Here is a 22366-nt window from a genome sequence, read left to right on the forward strand (position 1 = left end):
TAAAATCATACCAAAATGAATAAAATCGGATAAGGGGAACCAGAGATATGAATTGGTATTTTTATAGCGCAGAGAAACGAATAGCGCCAATCTGGTCGCACCGCGACCGGGACAAAGTCAAAGTTTAAGGCCGACCATCATGGAGCCCTGATCGGCTATAGCAAGCGGGAGGCCTTCAGACTTAGTCGTTTTCTTGAGGATTTTCTTCAGCGGGACGAAGTCTCCAGTTCGATCCTACCTCCCTGGAGCCCTTCCTCGGATATGCATCATGGGAGCCCTCAGCGAAGATTTCTACATCCGGACTTAGACGATTTTTCGAGAAAATCCTTCAACTGGGCTGAACCTGAATCTTGATCCGACATCCCTGGAGCCCTCTTCAGATACACCACTCAGGAGGTCCTGGTCAACTTTCTACATACGGATTTAGTCACTTTTTTCTTCAGCGTGACAAACCTGCAGGTCAGGCTGGGTCGCAGTTGAGGCAAGCCGACTAGGATTGCCGCTGTTGGTCAGTCTCTCTGTGGAGCTTTTTTCCAAAAAGTTCTCGAATCTTCTCCAAACTTCTGGATCTTCTTCCAGAAGGTCTTTTAAGGTTCTTTTGGAGTTCACAGCTCACCCCAAGGTTCCAGAAGCTCTGAGTTGTTCCTTAATTGTGCGGCCTACAGCTCCCAGGATGCACCTGGCTCAAACTCCAAATTGGCCACTGGTCAGTTTCTTCAGGATTTGATGCAGGGGACTCTGGTTAGCTATTTTTTTTTCACCTGTAGCAAACAGAGAGTCGCTCCTTGAACCAGTTGAAGCCAGGCAAAGTCCTTCTTGTGGTGAAACCCAAGTGTGCAGCTGGTGCAGTCCTTCAGAGTGCAGTGTCCAGGTGCAGGTCAGGGGTCCAGCAGAGCAGTCCTTCTTCTTCTGATGTTCTTCCTTGTAGGGATCTGAGGTGTGGGTGCAACTCTGCCATATGTATCCTTGCTCCTGGGTGAAACACATGGGGGTCCTGGTTCTCCAATAAAAAGGCAGGGTCCTCCCCCCTGTGATGACCACTTCCTGGGAAATGTGGCAAAAATCAATCCCATTCTTCAAAAATCCATCATAGCTGAAACAGATTTTTGGAGGTTAAATCTGGCTGAGCCCACCCACTGGTGTGGCTAAAACTCCTAAACACACCCCTCTCCTAATCTAATCAAGAGGGCACCTAATTTTCAGGGGTTGCAGGATGTAAGGGAGGTGCTGGGTTCCCCCAGATGTCTTTTTCTGCCTTTGAAGACCAATTTGGCAGCCCTCCCCCTTCCTGCTTTCCCATCTGCTGAGGTAGTTCTCCTCCTCGAGGCACATCCTTTATGTTCAGCCCAGGACACGTCACACCTCATCAAGGCAGCCTGACCTGGCTGCCAGAGGCTGGCCAATCAGAGAAGGGCACTACGGAGCTGAAGTTGACAACTTTTTAGGTAGAGTTTAAAACTCTTTACCTGAACTAGTTATATTAAATCCCAAAATTGTAGGTTGTGGGATTTATTATAACAATTTATTTGATACCAAACTTGATGTATCTGACACTTAAGGGGACTTTGTTAATTAAAATAAATTCTTCACATTCTAGCCTTTGGAGGCCATTCACTACAGTGAGGGAAACATGAATTTGGCTATTTTACCTCACCAGGGCTTTTAAAACTATTTTAGAAGGTCCCTGGTTATAGTTACAAGGCACCCAGCCCTAGGGGCACATAGGGCACACCTTAGAGGTGACTTATATGTAAAATTAAGGTAGTTTAAGACTTTGGAAGTACTTTTAATTACAAAGTCAAAATTTGCATTTATCTTTAATTTAAAAGCAGCCAGCAAGGTAGGCCTGCTTTTAAAATGACCCTGGGCACCTCAGCAGTGCACATATGGGTGCACTACCTACACTGGGGTCCCTAAAACTACATGCCCTACAATATACTAGGGACTTATAGGTAGGTTGACATAGCCAATTATAATTAGCCTAATTTGCATACTTATTTTATACAGAGCACAGACCCTAGGACTGGTTAGCAGTACACAGGGCACCATCAGAGTCAGTCAAACACCAGCAAAAAGTGAAAAACGGGGGCAAAAAGTTAGGGGGCCTCTGCAATCAGCCCTGTTTTCTCACACACACAAAAAGAGAGTTGGGTTCCAAATCAGGAACACAAGTAGAATGGAAAAGGGAACAGGTCTTTGAAGCCCAAAGCGATTACCTTTTATAGGAATTATAAGGTGGGGCATTTCAAAAGGGATTGTCAGAGAAAGACCCTGTATAAGTTGCATCCACCAAAGCAAGTATGTTAAGTACCAGTGAAGTGATCCGACAAGGCTTCGTTGTTTAAAATCTAATAGCAATCGACACTGTATTTATGGATCCGGATGTTCTTAAGTACATACATCCAAGGACAGCGGGGTTTGTGTTAGATATTAATATCAATGGAAGAATGGTACTGTCATGAGGGATACAGGTGCTTACAGAACTATGGCTGCGAAAAAGTATCCCAAACCAGAGGGGATTCTCTCCCTGTTACCAGTAGCACAGACCTGGTGGCCAACTGTTAGAGTTCTGGTAGAAATCAATATCAAGTTAGGCTTTTTCAATGTAGGTGTGAGAGAGAAGCAAGGTGCTAGATGTCTCTTGAGCACTGATTTGATTATCAGGACCAGAAGCCTACATGGTTTGGATCACACCAGCTGTGCTGACCAGAGCACAGGCTGCACTTCAGTCTCAGACCGGGACCATTCCATATTTTCAAGGACAAGAGATTGTTAGTAAGCAAATCATTATAGACACAGGCCATAGCCTCCATCGTCCCTGCTACATGGGAAAGAAGGATGAGACACCCAAAGCAGATGAGGTGTTGGAGTATGGTCTACTCTTGGAGTTGCTGAGTTTGTTAGCTATTGGATGACTTAACCAGGAGGAGTTCTGCCAGCTACAAGATGAGTATCCTATGTTTGTGGAGCTTCAGAATAAAGCGCAGGAATAGGTCCGCAGAAGAGTGGCTGAAAGACATTATGTTGGTTGGAATGATGGACTGCTTAATAGTGAACCTGCAAGTCCTGAGAAAGGAGCTAGCAAGAAGCTAGTGGTTTCCTTAATGCAAAGAAATGTCCTGCTGTTACTGATACCACAAGGTCCTCTTATCATGGCACCTCAGCATTAAAAAAAAACAAGGATAGGTTGTACTCTTTGTAATAGTGGCAAAAGATACATAGAAACTTTCTGTAGAACCTGTCCTGTTTGCCAGTAAGTGGTGAGTCAGGAAGAAAGTCCAATGCATGGTTATTTTCACTTCAAGTAGTAAGTGTTCCATTCAAGTGGGTGGGACATTGTTGGTCCATGTGAGACCCATCTCAGCAACATGCAGCAAGTATATCTTGATTGTAGTGGATCTAGTCACCAGGTATCCAGAGGCTATACCTCTCAGGAGCAAGAATGTAAAGGTAGTATCTGGAGCACTCCAAGGGATCTTTTTAAAGGTTGGATTTCCTAAAGCAGTAATTTTCAACAGGGGAAAAATGCATCTCTTCTTACATATGTGAGATGTGGAATTAAACTGATGTGACTTACCACTTCTCCATGGCACACAACCTGTGAACCAATGAGTAGGCGAAAATATTTAGATTTAACAAATCCCTTAAAATCATCTCCCAGAAAACTTAATTATGAAGTTAAATCTCCTCCTGGGAAATCCAGGTATGTGTGTGAGGGTATATATATATATATCTATATATCTATCTATGTATATGTGTTCAGTGGAAAAAACAAAGATTACAGGGACATTATAGTTAGGAAATAGAATTAAAAAGCCTTAGAAATTCACAAAAATAAACAAAGGTTACAGGGACATCATAGTTAGGTGTACATATCACTCTTAAAAAACAGTGACATTTATTAGTTATAGTTACCTGTGCTGACTATAACTTGCACCCCATAATGCACTGCATATGGCCTCACATATTACATCACTCATCACCAGCTGTCATCCTGCAAACCCCAAATTCTTCCCCTGTCAGGGCCGGTGCAGAGCAGTGGAAGCAGGACCTACTTAATATATGAAGAAACGTATGACGCAGAAGTGATTTATTGTAAAGGTTGATGCGTTTCGACCCTGAAGGACCTGGTCAAGGCCAAATCAAGCAAACAGTGCCCCATTGCCCTTTAAAACTATTACATCATCACTGACATAGTGTAAAGTCTAAAACACCATGATGAATACTTTAAAAGAAATATGTCCCAAAAGAAACAAAAGCATATTCCAATGCCCTCATAGACATCACATTCCATAATCACAGTAACGGAATTAAAAACAATTTATCAACATAATTGGAAAACATTTGAATCAACATTACATCTTTGAGAATGTTATCCAAGCCACCTTCACTTTTGCTACTGTTACTTCTATCAGAAAGAAACCTATCAGCAGTTTATACACACTGAAACACAATTATGTGACATAGCTTCAGATGCCTATTGGCAAACTACATGTCGCATAAAACTTAATGTATAAACAAATCCGGAAACCCTGGCGTATAATCTATCTTTCTATCTGTATATTTCCATTTCTGTCTCTCGTTTTCTCTCTCTCTCTCTCTCTCTCTCTCTCTCTCTATATATATATATATATATATATATATATTCACTTAAAAAAACTAAGTTTACCGGGACGTTATAGTTAGGCTCACATTTTAAAAGTACAAAACCATAGAAATTCACCAGTTATAGATAGAGTTATCTGAAGTAACTATAACTTGTGCTCTAAGATAGCTATAACTCGCCAACACATTTGGGATGAATTTGTGCCATATAACACTGCAAAAACAAATGAAAGAGGTGGTTCAGGCAGACAGCGAATCACTTCTTATACTGGTGCACAGTGATGTGAAGGGGGATTCTGTAGATGTAAGAACGTGGTGTATTAGTTGGGCTGGGCTGGAGTCCACCACAAGTAGTAAACTCACTATCTTGTTAGTTCTAGTTAAAGGTTTCAGTAATTTAACCCTGACCATAACCCCTAGCAGCTATGGCACAGAGTAGACAGGCTTAACGTAGAGGAAATGTGTAAAGTATTTAAAAGTAAATAGTTAAAACATTGAAAAGGCAACACAATGAAAATCAATATCCAGTTTATAAAAACAGACAATAATTTAATGAGCAAAATTACCCCAAAACAACAAAAAACTAATAAAGGGAACTGGATGGGAAAAGGTCTGAGTGAAAAAATTGAAGGTTCACACCAAATGAGGTCCTTTTTATGGCCAGGTACCTTTGGCACCTTCACCCAGTCAAGATTTTTACCTTTGGACTTAGTGTCTTTTTTTGGTCCTCATAATCTGGATTTAGGTCCTCATTACGACCCTGGCGGTCGGCGGTAATTTGGGGAAAGGTACTGCCAACAGGCTGACCTTACCTTTTCCCAAATTATGACATTGGCGGTTTGGCCAAACCGCCAATGTACCACTCCGTCTGCCAGGGTGGTAACGGCCGCTGGGCTGGAGACTTTGGTCTCCAGTCAGGCGTCCGTCACAATCCCACCCTCGAGATTATGACCCCGCCTACCGCCATGGTTTTCGTTGCAAGCGTACCGCCACAAAAAAACCATGGCAGTAGGCACTATCAGTGCCAGGGAAGTCCTTCCCAGGCACTGATAGGGGTCTCCGTCGCCCCCCTCCCCCTTCCCCCTTCCCGGACTCTTCCCTAACCCTCCCCCTCCTGCCCCACACATTTACACACCCACACGTGTACACATACACACTCATACACACACGCATACCCACATCCACCCACGCATGCACACATACCCACACACCTCAACACACATTGTCGCACACACGCATTCACAACACACAACATACACTCACATTCAGTCATTCACGCACTCATTCAACGCAACTCACACCTGCATGCATGTATACAAAAACAGACACACACACCCCCCCACACACACACACCACACCCCACCCCCCTCTCCTGTCGGAGAACCCGACTTACCTGCTTGCAGGGGGTCCTCCGGGCAGGTGATGGGACGCGGTCCGCCAGCAAAACACTGCCAGGCTGTATCATTGCTCATGATACAGTCGGCGGTGTTTTGCTAGTGTGGCGCAGCTGCTGACAGCAGCGCCACCTTACTGCCGTCCGCAGCCATGACCGTCAACGGTATTCCGCCAGCCTTTTGGTGGAATTCCATCTACGGTCATAATACGGGTGGGCGGCTGGTAGCCACGGCGACAGTATGTTGGCTGCCGTCGCCGTGGCGGTAGGCGGTCAATACCGCCCATGTTGTAATGCAGGCCTTAGTCTCTTCTTTTGAGCTGGTAATGCTCCTGCTAGTTAAGGCTACATGCTATGTCCGACTAGGGTTCCAAAAGGCTGGATATCTTATCACCAAGGTCCAGCTGATTTGGATTTGCTGTTTCAAAGAAGCTCCAAGCTGAGGAACCTGTTTCTTCAGTCCATCAACATCGGACCTCGGGAGAATGGGCTTGGCAGGTTTGTCCCAGTACTCCAGAGGTCTTGGAGCCCAAAAGGTTTCTAAGTCCTAGGGTTTAGAGGAAATACGGGAATTCCAGTTAGATACAAAGAAGGATCCTATGATTTCATGAACAGTCTTGGGTATCAAGACTCACTACAGTAGAGGCCCCTAGCAGGGTACAGGTCAGGACCACTTGGTATTGGTCAGCTAAGCACTTCAGGAAAATACTTCCTGTAGCTTGCTGTGTCCTTCAGCCACAAAGGAGGCCTGCCATCTGACCTGTGTAGTCCACCTCTTTGTCCTGGGAATAAGTGGGATCAGGACCAGTTCTTCATGTCTCCTCACAGGTTTCCAACAGCAGTTGCAGACATTCTTCTGTTCTCCCACAGATCCAGGGAGTTTTGAAGGTGATGTTCTGCTGTGCCACATTTATGCCTGGTACTAGGGTTGTGCGTGGGGTGACTCCTGGTCCCTTTCTTGCCAGTAGTGTAAAGGTTACCAGCGGTTCCCTAACCACTTTTGAAACAGTTCCTGTGTGGCCTACTGCAAACAATCCACAATGCCCCTCATTCACTAAATCCAAGATGGCAAAACTCGTCTCACCTTGTGCAGAGCCTATGTAGCTAACCCCGGGGTATGGTCAGGGCAATAACCAGCCCCTCCTCTGTTCAAGGGGCTGATTTTCCCCCATTGGGTTCATTGCCTGCCTGACTGGGAGGATAAATAAGGGACCTGTCCAGGTGTCATCTGACAGAGAAGGTCCCTTAGAAGTAAATTAAGCTCCTGGTTACAGCACATATAGTCGCCCTGCAGGGGGGACAAAACTCTCTCCAGGCCCAGACCATTACCTCTGCTCTGAGAGCAGTTTTCACACCTCATCGTGGTTATTTACTAGATGAATGACAGTTGGATGGGTAATCCAAATAAGCATCCACAAAATTTAGGTAGGGAAAAGGTAACTTTCTAAAAGTATCTTTTCCTTAATATTTATCAAACATCTGACACAACCAAAAGGTTGAAGTTTTAATAAATATTAAAAAATAGTTAGTCAACAGTCCTTTATTTGGCTAGTATTTGCCATAAAAGTACCTAGCACAATAAACATGATTAACAATATAAAACATGCTAAAAAAAAAGACAGTAAAATAAATTAGAAAGCAGTAATCTATTCTCCTTCAAAGCAGGATTTCCTGCACCCACTAAATGGATTACCACCCATTCAACATTTTCTCTTCAGAGACAGAATGCACTTGATGTAATTAATTATTGCATAAGAAGTTGGTTCTAATCCAACTATTGTAAATATGTAACTCCAGCTTTATAATCCTAAAATGTAACTTCATTTAAAATGGATCAAGAAACATTTTCTATGCAGTTTATACAGTGTGCAAAACTGTATCCAGTGTAAAGTGATTTGACTAGCCGTATCATCTCAGGGACATATCGGAAGATAATCATCTGAAGTACCTTGATAGAAAAAAAGAAATTCAGAGTGCCTAAACTAAAACATGTGAGATAAAACCTGGATTGTGTATCATGTGTCTCCCCTAAATATGGATCCTTGCCTATTGTAGTCGATACATCAAAATAAGTTGCCATCTGTAGTTTTTGTACCCTTTCTATTTCATCATTAGAACGATAGAAATAGAACTTACACATAGCAGAGTCTTTAGAAGCATTAACAATTAGGTTGGAGAAATATTCAGGAGCCCCTAAGGTAGTGAAAATATGATTTACAGGTGGTTGCCATTAGAATTCCCAGCATCCCTTCTATCAGCAAACACTCCTTTAAAATAGCCCTAGAATAATTGGCTTCTTGCTGCCTCCATAGTTTTAGCTACATTAACATATAAAATGGTATGGCTTGAGGGACATATAACAGCTTTCATAGAAACTGGCTTACATCCCTTTGAAAGACTTCGGTGTTGCTGACCCCCCCCCAACTCTGCCACATATAGCGCCATTTATTTCTGTAAATCCTAGATATCTCTTTAAAAGGTTTATGAAATAACTTGGAGGCAAAACGGAAAACGCCTTCTATACTGACTTGTAATTGTTGTGTTCTTATCTTAAGTTAGTGGTCCCAAGATAAAAGGGAGTCAAATGGGATGCAAAGATACGTAAAATGTTTGACTTTGGCTTCATGTACTCCCACGGTGTAGTCAGACTTTGATTTCAAAGTTCTTGGTACACTTGTCATTATGAAATACTTAGCTAGATTTGTTTTCAGATCAAGGTCATTCAGAAAGATAATGAACAAATTGAATAAACAGTCTTACACAGCGCTAGCAGTTCTAGAAAGAAGGACCACATCATCAGCTGATAGGAGTATTGAAAATGGTATTTTCTCTTGTTGCTGGCCATCTTTTCATGATAAAGTCAGATGTTTTTCCAATCTATTAACCTAAATTAAAGGGAGGAGTGGGACCATAACACATCCCTGTCAAACTCCAGCTGTTGATGGTAGAGTGGAAGAACTGTTTCTTTTAAGGCCATATTGTACCCTAATACACGTTTTGCTATGCAAATGTCTGAGTAGATCAACTAATGGCTTTTTTACCTCCATGCTGCCTATTGTTTGCATAGTTTAGCTTGATTTATAGAGTCAAAGGCACATGAGAGGTCCATAAAGGCCATTTGGCTCCTCTCCTGGTCTTGACATACTTCCCTATTATGAGATAAAGATTACAACATTGTTCTACAGTTACAATGCCAGGGCGGAAACTGAAATGGTATTGTCCTGGGTCCATATTATCAATCTGGAAAGAAGAACTCTTCCCAGGATTTTGGTAATAGATTTCAATAAAGAAATTGGGCGGTCACATTTAGGTGAGTTCCTGTTCTTAAGAGAGCTAGTCTTAATTCTTCTTTGCATGTGGCTACAAGTGGCCTACCATAGCAGCTCAAAGTATGTTACTGAATGTAGGTACCAAGAGTGTGACATTATCTTTGAGAAGATCAATCGGAACTCTGTACATTAAGTTTCAGAAGATCATTCAGACCTCTGTATGGCCCTGGCGCTTTCTCTGATTTACTATTTTGTTGTTGTTTGAAAAACGTCTTTCACACAACTGTTTCACTAAACACAAAAGACATAGATTTATTCAAGAGACTTCACCATGTAACCGCAAATCTAAGGACCTATACTCCAGATTAAAACCTTTGGAAAAATCTACTTCCATCGCTTCTGAGCGAATTAAATTTTCAACATCAGAGAAGAAAGGGAGATTTACCACTTTCCAAAAGCCCTAGTATTCTTTACTTGCCTGGCTATTTTCGAATCTTCCTGAGTCTTAGATCGTATTTCATTTTTCCTTACCACTAAGATGCTCTTATGAGTCTGCATCACAGTTTTTATTTCTACAAGACACAATGGATATCTTCTAATGGCTGCTTTTTAGCAGTTCATGAGCAGCCATCAAAATGTAAACTAGCAAGGGGCGTGTTTGCAATTTAATGATTCCTAAGTTAATAGCATAGCAGATATCAACAGACATAACAAGAAATAAGATTTAACAATCAGACTAGAAGCAGCCTCATAAGTTAAACATACAACTAATATTTTCTAGTTCAATCTTTCTAAATCTATTTTACTGTAAAGTGGGGCTGATCTCACCCAATTGTACTCTTTCAGCCTCAGCCCACTGTTTTGTACTATTTCACTGACCGCTCCTCCTTGGCGATGGTCAAACATTTTCAATTTAATCTTAATTTTAGGTTAAGAAATGATGGTTGCTACTTCAATTTGTAATTACTTGAATTCTTAAACCTATGGTGCAAACTCTGTGAACAGAAGAATATAGTTAATAGTTCTACTTTTAGCAGTACCATTGAAAGTGGGAAGTTGGTTATCAATAGGATGTTTTAAATCACATGCAAAAAGCATGCCATTTTCGATTATAAAGTTGTTTAGCAAATCACCATAGGGAGCATGTTTGAAGTGAGTTAAGTATTCCCCTCTCTTTTCTAACATACCACAGAATTTGCACACAGGTATATTAAAATTGCCCAGTTGACGCTTACGTTTCCCAGATAACTTCTCAATAGATGTATCTAGTTCATCAATCACATTGGTTGATCTATGGTTTAAAATATTATAATCACAAATTAAACAAAATTAAATAATTAGCTCCTTTTAAGGAAATTAACAATTTATAAATGGGGCTCTTAGTAATAAGTTCAAATGTAACATCAACAAATATGATTATAACCGCTATTGCTAGCCCCGCTTTTTTCCCTACCTGCTGTCAAAGGAATACCAGGATAACACACAACAAAATACCTTGCTGCAAAGAATTTATCCACCACCCAAGTTTCTTGGCAACATATTATATCAAATTCTTATAATAAAGGTTAACCAGTCCAGATTAAACAATGTAGGCTGTATATCTGCAATGCTCCTAGAAAAACAAGTTAATATTCCCATTGTTCATAGCCTCATGGAACAGTGGTGGGATTGAAATATCTGAAGGGAACTCATGGTGCCTTATGCCATCATCATCCATATGTGAGACAGCAAAGAGATCTTGAAACTGCACTCAGATAGAGGAGTTGCAGTTGGATTGGCTAAACTTGATAAGAAGGATACAGCGTCCAGTGGCCTTGATTTACTGCAGACAGCTTCCTAGAAATAGAACTGGGTGTTCATTGAAAAAGAATGATTTGCAATAGTATGGGCTTTGAGGAGGTTCTGGAATGTTTGGACCTGTTTGGTAACATGTTTGTGGTCCAGACAGATCACAAACCAATCAAGTAGTTAATGGTAATGAAGGGTGGGAATTCCAAGTTTCTGAAATTGTTTGTCTCATTACAAGGCCTGCATTTGAGAGTAGGGTGCAAATCTGGAATGAGCCATGGGAATACAGATGTACTATACTGTAAGTGTTGACAATCTCGCAGCATGACATCTCCAAAGAAGGAGTATAGCACAGGCTAGTCTGATCTGGGAGGGGTATCTGGTGGGATGGGAATGTCCCCTGCTTTTTAAACAGGCATACACCTGCTCCCTGGTGCCTCACTGCATGTGAAAATGGTATCCTGACTTTTAATGTGGCAGTGGCATCATCTTAACCTAGCATGTGTGCAGAGGATTAGGCCTGCCCCTGTCAGTGCAAGGTAAAAAAGCTCTTCTGTGACTGGGAATGATGCACCATGTATGCCTTCTTATTAAGCAGTACACTACTGTGCCTTCCCTCTGTACGTCAGAGAAAGCAGTGGTGTCAGTGCGCTGTATTTTGTGAATCTGTACTATATCAGACCTTTTTCTCTGTGTTAGTGAGAGCTCAGTGCATTTACCTTTGTCTTGTAAAGTTCTGCTGGTATATGAAACCTCGAACCTTAGCACTGACATCCCGTGTGTGTGTGTAGTGAATGTGTTGCAGATATATGGTAGTAAGGCTCTGTGGCTTATCTTATGACTTGGCAAGAATTTTGTTCAGAGATATCAGGCCACAAGAACTAAAATTGTTGGCGATCATCTTTGTGCGAAATTCCAACCAGTACAAGTTTTTCAGTGGCATGGGGAATAACTGTTTGGACCTACAGTTACCTTGTTCTTTTACAGGCAGTTTTCCCCTATGCTGCCTTCTCTGAGAAGGTGGAAAATATAACCAGGGGTGCTAGTGTGGAGTTACCGGGTGGCATGAGATGAAAGGTTGCGGGGAATGCTTGTGTCTGTCCAGGGGAAATATTGTCTGCTGCCCTTAAACTTGTGCATGGGGTGGGCAGGGACCAGGCAGTGCTGGTGCCTCAGTCCCTGCAGCTAAGATAAGGGTCTTAGTTGAATTTCTAAGGCCCGACTCTCATAATTGAAACATGAGAAATTTCACCAGGCGCTCCGGATGATCTAACACAATTCGTAATGAGGGCCTGTGATGTGAAAAGCAGAGTATTGCTGTGAGTAAGGTAATGGCTGGCATCACATATAACACACTCCACTTTTTCTGTCTTTTTGCAACAATACCTTTTGATGTAAGGGACTCTAAGATGATGTAGCTCACTCACTGTCATGTGTTGCAAACTAAACAAAGGGCAACATGCACGAGCGGGGGTGGTGGCCGTGGATAAAAAAATAAGTAAAAAAAAAAAACACTTACCTTGTCAGGAGACAGGTTTGTCTCCTCCCTCCTCATCCTCTTCTTCTTCCGGGAGGCACACAGGCTCCTAGACTTCCCTCAGCCAATCACGACACTGCTGTCACCAGCATGATAGCAGGGTCGTGATTGGCGTGAGCAGGCTTGTTCAGCGCTCACACAGGTAGTAAGACCCTGTGCACTTTCTCCTCCCGGCTGTGCAATACAGCTGGGTGGAGAAATGCAAAGTGCCCATGTCTGTTTGGCCAGCCCAACTCTGCTGGCCAAACAGACATGCATACTTATGGTGCACAAACCACTCCTCCTCCACCCCCCTCTATCCCCACCCCGCTCTAACCAGGTTCCATATACGATAACGTTTGTTATTACCATTTTATTTTTTACTTCGACTGAATGCAGCGGTTTGATGCTCCTCCGGCTTAGCAGTGGAGCTGCCGCTGTATTACACAGCATCTTTTGAGGCTGTTTTGTTTGCGAGTTCTGACTATGAGTGTGCATGGCTTGATGTTTACTAATCAGGTGCGGCTCCTCCACTTTGGGGAAGGAGTGTCGCCCCACCCCCCACATCAGCAGCAGCAGCTGCAAACCTTTGCAATAAAAAGATAATAAACCATGTTTATTGTAAAATGGGTGGGGCCATGGGGCGTGACGGACGGAGGAGGAGCACACAGCAGTGTGCATGTATGCTTAGCCCTCCGCCAGCAGCAGCAGCTACAAAACTTTTACTAGAAAATTATATTAAACTATGTTTATTATTGTTTTCTTGTAAAAGGGGTGGGCTCATGGGGCTATGATGAGATGGAGTGCACCCTCCTCAGAGCACATGTATGTTTGGCTGGCTGCCTTGGAACCTCCAAACAGACGTGTTGCTGGGTTGGAGACAGCAGGCAGAGACTTTCACTTTGCCTCGGAGCACATGCCTGGCCGCTCCGCCCAATCCTAACGCTGCTTTTATGCTGCTAGTAGCATGAAAGCAGAGTTAAGGTTGGACGCAGGGCATGCTGGGAGCCTATGCCTGCAGTCCAGTCAAGGAGTGGATGGGAACGGCGAGGGGTGGCGCAAAAGGTAAGTTGTTATTAAATTATATAATTTTTTTCATCGTCCCCCCAAATTAATCCTAAAGGCATAAAATGCAAGCCCAGCGCAGATTTCTTTACAAGCATAATGCTCTTCAAGATAACATACCCGCATAGTTTCCATCAGCTGACCCTAGTATCTTGCAGTTATGACTTGAATGAGAAGTCCTTGGTAACCCACAGTACTTTGCCCTGCCTAAATGTATGTTTAACCTTTGTTCAAAAGGGAAATGAATAATATGACTTACAAGGTGACCCTATGTTTGTATTACAATAAATTAGCACAAAGACTGTTTGTGAAAGTACTGAGGGGTTTTGAATGACTGACAAGTTCCATAAAATATAAAGCACTGGTACAGATTACACAGCATCTAACTGCAGTGTACGTGACCCTTTGTGAATGTGCTTCAAAAAACCAAGTATGGATGGAATGCTTGATTTAATCTCAGGCACTGTCGATCACTGGAGCTGAATCTGAAGCCATCATTTCTTGCCCACCATGCCATCTCAGTTTGGTCCTAGGCATATGTGAACCAGACTTGACCTGCTCCTCATGAAAACAGTCCAGCCCAAACTGTCAGGCCAGGTCTTCCATGAACTGGAATAGAAGCAACCCATGACCATGTTTGCCCCTATTATGGGCCCATTAGCCATGTCTAGCTTGATTCCAGTGGCACAGTGAGCGCAGGACTCACGTCTAGGCATACCATCACAATTATGACATCAAAAACAAAGTGATGAATAGAATGCTTGAATTAATCCCAGCTAGTGGCGATTGCACGGGCCACATCCCAACCCATTGTTTTTCGCCCAACATGCCACATGAATTTGGACCAAACCATATGCAAATCAGACCTGGTCCTGCTGGTGGCTGAGATCAATTCAAGCATTTAATTCATCACTTTTTGCATACTTCAGTATGTCATCCTATGTGAAACATGTATGCACATACTTAGCTCCTGTGTGCACTGTGTCACTTCAAACAAGCTATACCAGGGGATGAGCTCATAACCAGGACAAAACCAATCCTGGGTTGCTTGTATTTCGATTCAGGAATGACCTGGCTTGGCAGTTCGAGGTACACTGTTCACGTTGGAGCAGGCTCAAGACTGATTTGCAAATAGCTGGATCCAAACTGAAGTGGAATGGTCTGCATAATAATGATGGACTGGGATGCGGCCCGGGTAATTACCAGTAGCTGAGACTAATTTAAGCATTCCATCCATCACTTTTTGTTTATTTCAGTATGCTGCCCTAAGTAATATTAGTATGCCCAGACGTGGGTCCCGTGCACACTGGTTCACTGGGACCAAGCCATAACCAGCTGATGAGCCCATAACAAGAGTGAAAATGGACCTGGGTTGCTAGTGCTCTGGTTCAGCTAGAACCTTGCTTGGCAGTTTGGATTGGACTGTTCAAATTGGAGCAGGGTTAAGACTGATTTGCATATAGGTGGGTCCAAACTGAGGAGGCATAGTGTGCAAAATAAGGATTGACTGGGATGCAGTCCTGAGTAATTACCAATGGCTGAGAATAATTCACGCATTTCATTCATCACATTTTCTACACTTTTCTTTGTGAATGTGTGCATTTGACCTCCCAGACCTTAAAGAGGGCCAGAGAGCTAATTTGAGACAGAATGTAACCCCTTCTCCTTTCAAGGGAGGAAGCTAATCATCCACCAGCTTATGAATGGTGAAGATGCTGCGGGTGCAAATGCTTCTCGAATGTGAGTCTTTGTGGTCACTTGAACAATGGTGTGTGACCGAGGTTAGGTCCAAGATGGTGTATTTGATGAAGTATAACTTGGGATTGACAAATATATTTATTGGGTTTTACCTAAAATGCCTGGCTCAGATTATGCATAACTACCTTTCACTGCTGTAGCCCCAGTCCTACTAAACTAACCAAAAAAAGTGATGAGTGGAATGCTTTAATTAATCTCATCCACTGATAATTATGAGGGCGGTATCCCAGTCCATTATTTTTTGCCGACCATGCCACCTCAGATTAGACCCAGTCATATGCAAATCAGTTGTAGCCCTGTTCCAATAGGAACTACCAAGTCCATCCTCTCTGATCTGGAACACAGGCAACCCAATACTGGTATCGCCCTAGTTGGGGCTATTCAAGTTGCTTGGTATCAGTGGCACAGTGAGCAGGGAACAGATGTCTGGCCATACTTGTGGCATTTAAGGAGTCACACTCTATCAGAAAAGTGGTGGATGAAATGCTTGAATTAATCGCAGTTACTGGTAGTTATTCGGCCTAGATCCCATTCCATAGTTTGTTTTGTCCATCATGCCACCTCAGATCAAAGCCAGCCTTATATGCGATGGGTATGTCCAGACTGGGCCCCAGGCTCACTGTGCCATATGGCTGAAGCTGCTCACTACTAATGATCTCTAAATAGAAATAAAAGGTTTCTTTTGCATCACTTTTTCTGATGGAGCCACTGGCGAGGAATTACATTATAAGCTATGCTACAGATGTTAAGAGCATTCCCACTGCAACTCCTAATAAACTTTTATACCTATGAATTCATTTTCATATAGAACTGATGTTTCCAATTGATCTCCATTTTTTGAAAATTAAAACATTTTTGAGCGAAGAAAATGACAGTGGAATCTTAATGGTGTAAATTTACTTGTGCCCTAATAGTTTGGAGCGTCAAGGTCAAAGTTGCTCAGGCAATAGGTTACTTACAGTCACGGCTCGTGGAGCATGGTAGGGGCAGGGTGGAGTGCGCGGGGGAGGGACATTTAATTAATAATAATTTTTTTTAAACACTTCCCTAAACACCGTCACTTCGCTCTGCTCTTCCACTTCATCGCTGCAGGCACAGGCTCCTAGCCTCCATGCTGCCCCAGACAGCATCAGAATTGGCTGGGAGCACCCAGCCATGGCACTCCCAGGCAGACTGGGAGCCTGTGCAGCCTTTCTCCAACCCGGCAACTGTGTTGCCGGGCTGGAGAGAGCCTACTGCGCATGTGCGTTTAGACAGCCAGCCAAACATACATGCGCAGTGAGGGGGAGTGCAAAGCATTCCCCCTCAATGTCCGTCACCCCCGTGGCCCCACCTCTTTACCGGAAAATGACAATAAACTCAGTTTATTATTGTTTTCTGGTAAAGGTTTTGCAGCTGCTGGCAGAGGCGGCGACTCTCCTCCACCCTAAAGGAAGACCCGCCCTGATTACTCACCATACTAAAGATTCATAGTAGTAGATGCCACATTGTTTTATATAAATGGAAAACTAGTGTCCTTGAATAGATTTAGATAGCAGGGAATGTCTCTTTCGAAAGGTAGGTTTTGAGAGCTTTCTTACAATCAAGCTAGTTGGAGTTAAACCTTAGAAGTGGGTTTAAGTTGTTCCTTTGAAGGTTGGTCTTGAGACTCTGATAGTTTTACCACATAGTGTCTTTCAGTTACATTTGACTATAGTAACCAATGTTATGGGGTGGGTACCTACGTTTTATAGACAGTATTCAGTAGTATGAAATTAATGCTTCATTTTGAGCCAGTGGCACTGTTTCAAGCTAGGGGTAAAGTGATCTGATTTGCTATGGTGAAGCAGATTCTGTCTGTTTTATTTGCAACCTAGACTAATTCATAGTTAATTAGTTGATACATAACTACTGGTCTCGTTGGTTCAACCCATTGGCTCATCTGGAGGAGTGTGTGTATGCTTTTCTGCGTCAGGGGACGGATACCCAGTCTGCCATGTTACAAGTTCCATAGGATACAATGGAAATGGTAATATGGTGGGTGGGATATCTGTCACATTTGGGACGGAGTAATCCCCTCCTCCAAGATCGAAATCTAGCCCTAAATGTGCAGATTAGATTCCTGAAACAAGCTGTGAACAAACTACAAGGTACCTTTCTGCCATGATTTTAAGAAGAGTTTTATTTGCATTTTTAAGATCTATTTTTCCTTTTTTACTGTAATTCTTATGCAATTTTTTTTATTAACTATGCATATATAACAACATTTGAAAATCAGTCCCGACCTTTATTGCTGAATAAATCCAGTGGCCTCTTCGGTAACATGCTCATAATACGAGTTATAGATGCATGGCTGGAACTGCTCGACCCTTCGAGTTTCTAAGAAGTGCTTGACTACCGGAACGTATCAGTTATACACCAACATCTTTACCGTTCAGCGTCTATTTAATTATTCTGTGCATGGCTTGAGATGCCAAACTTTCTAATAAAATTAATCCATCATTTATATCAGGATGATGTGGCTGTCGGTAAATTTACATGTGCAGGCATTTCAATAAATTCTTACACTAAATGATGTGCCTATGCTTTGTGTTCCTCTCCAGTTGTGTAAGGACATTTAAATGATAATTAGCACATACATATGAAGGAACTAAAAACGATATAAAGGGGACAAGAAAGCTAGCATTGAAACCATAGCACAGGTAGTATGGGAAGAGGATGAGGTTTCATTAAATTGGATGCGCTGCCTGTGGCAATAATAAAGATGCAGATGTTACAGAGGAAGGTAATAATTATTTTGATAGGTTTGCCTTCCAAGTACAAAATGTTGATGGGGAAATCCCCGAAACATTGGGTGAGAGCTGGGGTTGCACTGCATTTTAATGCAGTGCTGTTACTCGGTCTTTATTGTCTTGCTTGCAGATCAACGGACACTGAACTTTTCAAAATATTGCAATGCATACCAAGTCAGAAGTTCAGGCTTTTTTATGTGAGTCTTTCTATTGAATTCATACTGTACACCTTATGCAACCTTCGCTTTACGACCCAAATTTTCAATAAATGTGCACCTCCTCCACCGCTTTTTTGTTTGCCAGTTTATAGTTTTTTTTTTGTTGTTTTTTTTTTTACATAGCAGAATCTATTTTTTAAAAGGATCATAAAATGATAGGTTGTTATGTGCAGAGGCCTTCCGTTGGAAAATATGTTCAGAGTGGAGCCTTGCGGGTACAAACGATGCCTTAAGGTTGCGCTGAGATGTGTGTTATCGATCCTTTGTCTTGGGACAGCCTCAGTGCATCTTCAGCACGGACAATGGTGTTTCGTACTTTAGACGTGTCAGTCCAGGTGAGCCTTTATGTGTACAGCAGTTCTGGCTTTTCTTTCTTAGTTCTCAGGGTCTGGATTACTATTTTTTATTTTATAAAACACAATTTTACTGGAAATTCATCCTTTAAACGTTATGCATAGAAAAATACATTTTCAATAAACATAGAAACCTATTTGCTGCCTTTAGAAAATTACCTGAAAATCACAGAAGTTGTGGCCGTAAATTAATATTTGCATTTTTTCCCCTCTTATACCGCATCCTAAATAATTGCTTTACTCACAGGGGTAGGATTTGAAGAACTAAATGCATGAGCATTACTGAAAGCATGCGATCCGCTTTAGAATAACTAAAAACATAATGCATTAGAAACTACATGTGACGTCTAAGTAACACCTGCAGAAAATCAGAAAATCCTCGAAGACCTGAAGGATAAGAGAACAATGAAATTAATATTCTGTGTTTGGTCCTCTGAAGAGCCTACCTAAATACACCAGAAAAAATTAATGATGGTCTGATTATTATTTGTTATGTCAAGTGAGTGATTAGAATAGAAATTCTTTATTCCAGTTAATGAAAAAAGGGTTTATGCAAAAAACATAGCACAGAACTACGAAACAAAAAATACTAAATTAATCTAAAATTTACAAATCACAAACATAGTAATATTTTACAAACGCCTTTTGTATACAGGTCACAATCAAATGGGCAATTAAATCACAGTATAATTTTCATTTACTATAACATTGTAAATTATTATACCAATGAAAATCCTAATATAATATAACAATATCACAGGGCCATCTAACAAATAGAATAGTTTTGATAGCACACTACCACCAGCAGCATTCAGTACTGTACCTCTGGGATTTAGAATTCCCTGTCTGCCTGTAATGCAGGTAATAACCAGTCCCAGCGTTGTGCTGGGGATTACAGTGCGTCACATCTATAGTCCATAAAAATCCTTTCTGTATTACTGGAGTTGCATTATAAATTTAAAATGAGGTAGCACCAACAGCGACGGTTCCTCCTGTATGGCGGAGGAGCTTTGCCCCGCCGGCTGTTGTGAGTGCAGCAGCAGTAAACCAATGTAAATATAATAAAATTATCCATTTTATTATGATGTGTAGATTGTGAGGGTAGAGTGATTACTGATTGATTACCAGACCAGGTATGACACCGTAAAGCACAGAGTGCACATGTCATATTGGCCGGCTTTCTTGCGACAGCCAACCCGACATGCGCACTTCTGTCCGCACCTGTATCAAGCAGCTGTGTTAAACAGCCAGAGGATTGCACAGGCCCCAGTCTCAAAAGGAGCTCTGGTTTAGCCTGATCCTTCCAATCTTGTAGCTTCTCTCATGCTGAAAACAGTAAGAGAGCACCTGCAGAACGGGTTATGTTCACGTTGGCGTGGCCCAGAAGTTTCATTCTGACCTCAACCAGAACATGCATGTCATAGGTGTACTCTAGAACACGGCCGAAGGAAATTAGCAAGGTCAATATTTTATTGCCTTTTAATTGGCTGCCCAAATCAATTACTTAGATGTATAATAAGAGGGCCAGTTTCTCAGGTAATTATAATTGATATATGTCAGGTCAACAATAATACATTTGTTAACTCGCAAATTGAAGGTTATCTATTTCTCTCTGTCACTTTTTTGTCACCCTGTTTGTTCTGAAAAACTTTACTCAATGATCCGTGTTGCAACTTCAAAGGCTTTACAACTCACCATGGTTGTCAATGAGCAGCAAGGCTAGAAGCAAGACCCTTGTTTCCCACTGCCACCAGCCAATCAAGGTGTTAGTTATTAGTTTGGGAAACAGGCAATGCTCACTTCCATAGTGTTTTTTCTCAGCATATTTTGCTGCGCCATATCCAGTCGCCATCAAGTTAAATCATTTCAAGAGGATGATCGGAGAATGATGGTGATCTAGAGACAAATGCGCTTCTTCTTGTATAGATGTTTGTGCTGCCCCATAAGTGTTAATTTCCGTTTTTTTAGATGTAATTTAGCCTCTCGGATAATTATAATTTGCAGTGTGTGTGTCTGTCACATATGAATTCTTCTCATGTGTCCTCACCCTGATGTTTTGCTGTGCATTTTGGAGTTTGTAGTTATGTTTATCTGATTATAAAGCCAGAATTCCAGGTCAGGCTGCAGAGCCACACCATGTACTAAAGAAACACATTAATGGAGAATTCTCTTTGATGTAATTAGTAAAATTGTGCTAATAATTTCACCAGCCGCCCCTGAGCACCAACAACCTAAAAGTCAGATTAGATATTTGGATAATATTACACATGAAGGGGGAGTTTAATGCAAAATGATACTTGATGCAGCCAGCAGGCTCTAAGTGACAGTGAATCCTGGACTTTGGTCTGGGAAGGTCCAACATGGCCACCCTTCTATTTGCCAGAAGTAAATAGAGTAAGCCAGTATTCTACATTCACTAGGAAGTTCTCACATGTAAATCAGACTCCCCTTCTTAGGATCAGGTGTCATTGTGAAATTTAGCATTTTGGTGAGAGTTATAAACAGGTGGTGCCAAAAAGGCAAAATAAAGGGTAGGACCTTGAAAAGTGATTGTGTTCAGCTTTGGTTTCTTACCTCTAGGACAGTCGACAGACACAGAGGGATCTAATTTATGTACCCTATAGCGACGTAGTAGATCCTATGAAAGAAATTAAGATAGAGAAATGTATGTTTCCGGTTGATTGTTAAAATGATCTGGCTGACTACAGCAATATCGTCATTGATCATCTGTGAATGATGACTCAAGATCACTCTCCCATTGGTTTCTGACTCCAGCCAGATGATAGTGCTTACTATTTATAGTTGTTTCCTAAAAGTGACACATCATATGTCTTGGGTCAGTGAACTGATTTATACATGCACAGCCTCATGCTTGATTGGGTTGTAGATTTACTCTTGTCAAGAAGATCAAGGGGGGTAATCAGGATTGGGCACTCCAAAACTACAGGGGGTATAAAGAGATTTTTCATAGAGAAAAAAATATTTTCTCAGTAGAGAAATTTAAAAACAAAATTGAAGTGTGCAAATGCACCCTTGGAGCACATTTACACATTCATAAATAGCTATGCATTTGAGTAACATAAATTTCACAAATGATTCCCAAACTAATTATGGAAAAATTGAATTGCCACAAATTCTTGGGAGACGTACTGGAATCCTTTGTTAATTGCACAATTGTTGGTAATTTGATCAAAGTGCTGGTGTAATCCTTAAGGAACAAAGGGCCTGATTACAACTTTGGTGGAGGGGGTTAATCTGTCCCAAATGTGACAGATATCCCGCCCACCGTATTATGAGTTCCATAGGATATAATGGACTCGTAATACAGCGGGCGGGATATCAGTCACATTTGGGACGGATTAACCCCCTCCACCAAAGTTGTAATCAGGCCCAAAGTGTTGATTGTCTTTTGTGAATTGGATCCTGTGTGTTTTTAATTGAGTATTGCAAACTTAGGAATTCTATTAAATTCACAGGTGGTTTCCAGTCCATGTATATCATAAAAGCTTGTGAACAGTGCTTAATTTGAGCCAGTGGTTGCCGGTGGGGGCCACTGGCTGTTATTTTTGGGGACTGGCACTTATTTTCCCTTGTTTAACATTTCTGGAGGAGAAGAGGGGGAAAACACTA

The 22366-nt window shown here is 41.9% G+C and overlaps 1 protein-coding gene across 3 annotated transcripts in view; it reads left to right on the forward strand.

Moving 5' to 3' along the window:
- INPP4B (inositol polyphosphate-4-phosphatase type II B) overlaps window positions 1-22366 on the forward strand; it is a 2522842-nt gene that overhangs the window by 1553586 nt on the left and 946890 nt on the right. The window lies entirely within an intron of this gene.

This window comes from Pleurodeles waltl, chromosome 1_2 (genome assembly GCF_031143425.1).
Source record: "Pleurodeles waltl isolate 20211129_DDA chromosome 1_2, aPleWal1.hap1.20221129, whole genome shotgun sequence".
Taxonomy (NCBI): domain Eukaryota; kingdom Metazoa; phylum Chordata; class Amphibia; order Caudata; family Salamandridae; genus Pleurodeles; species Pleurodeles waltl.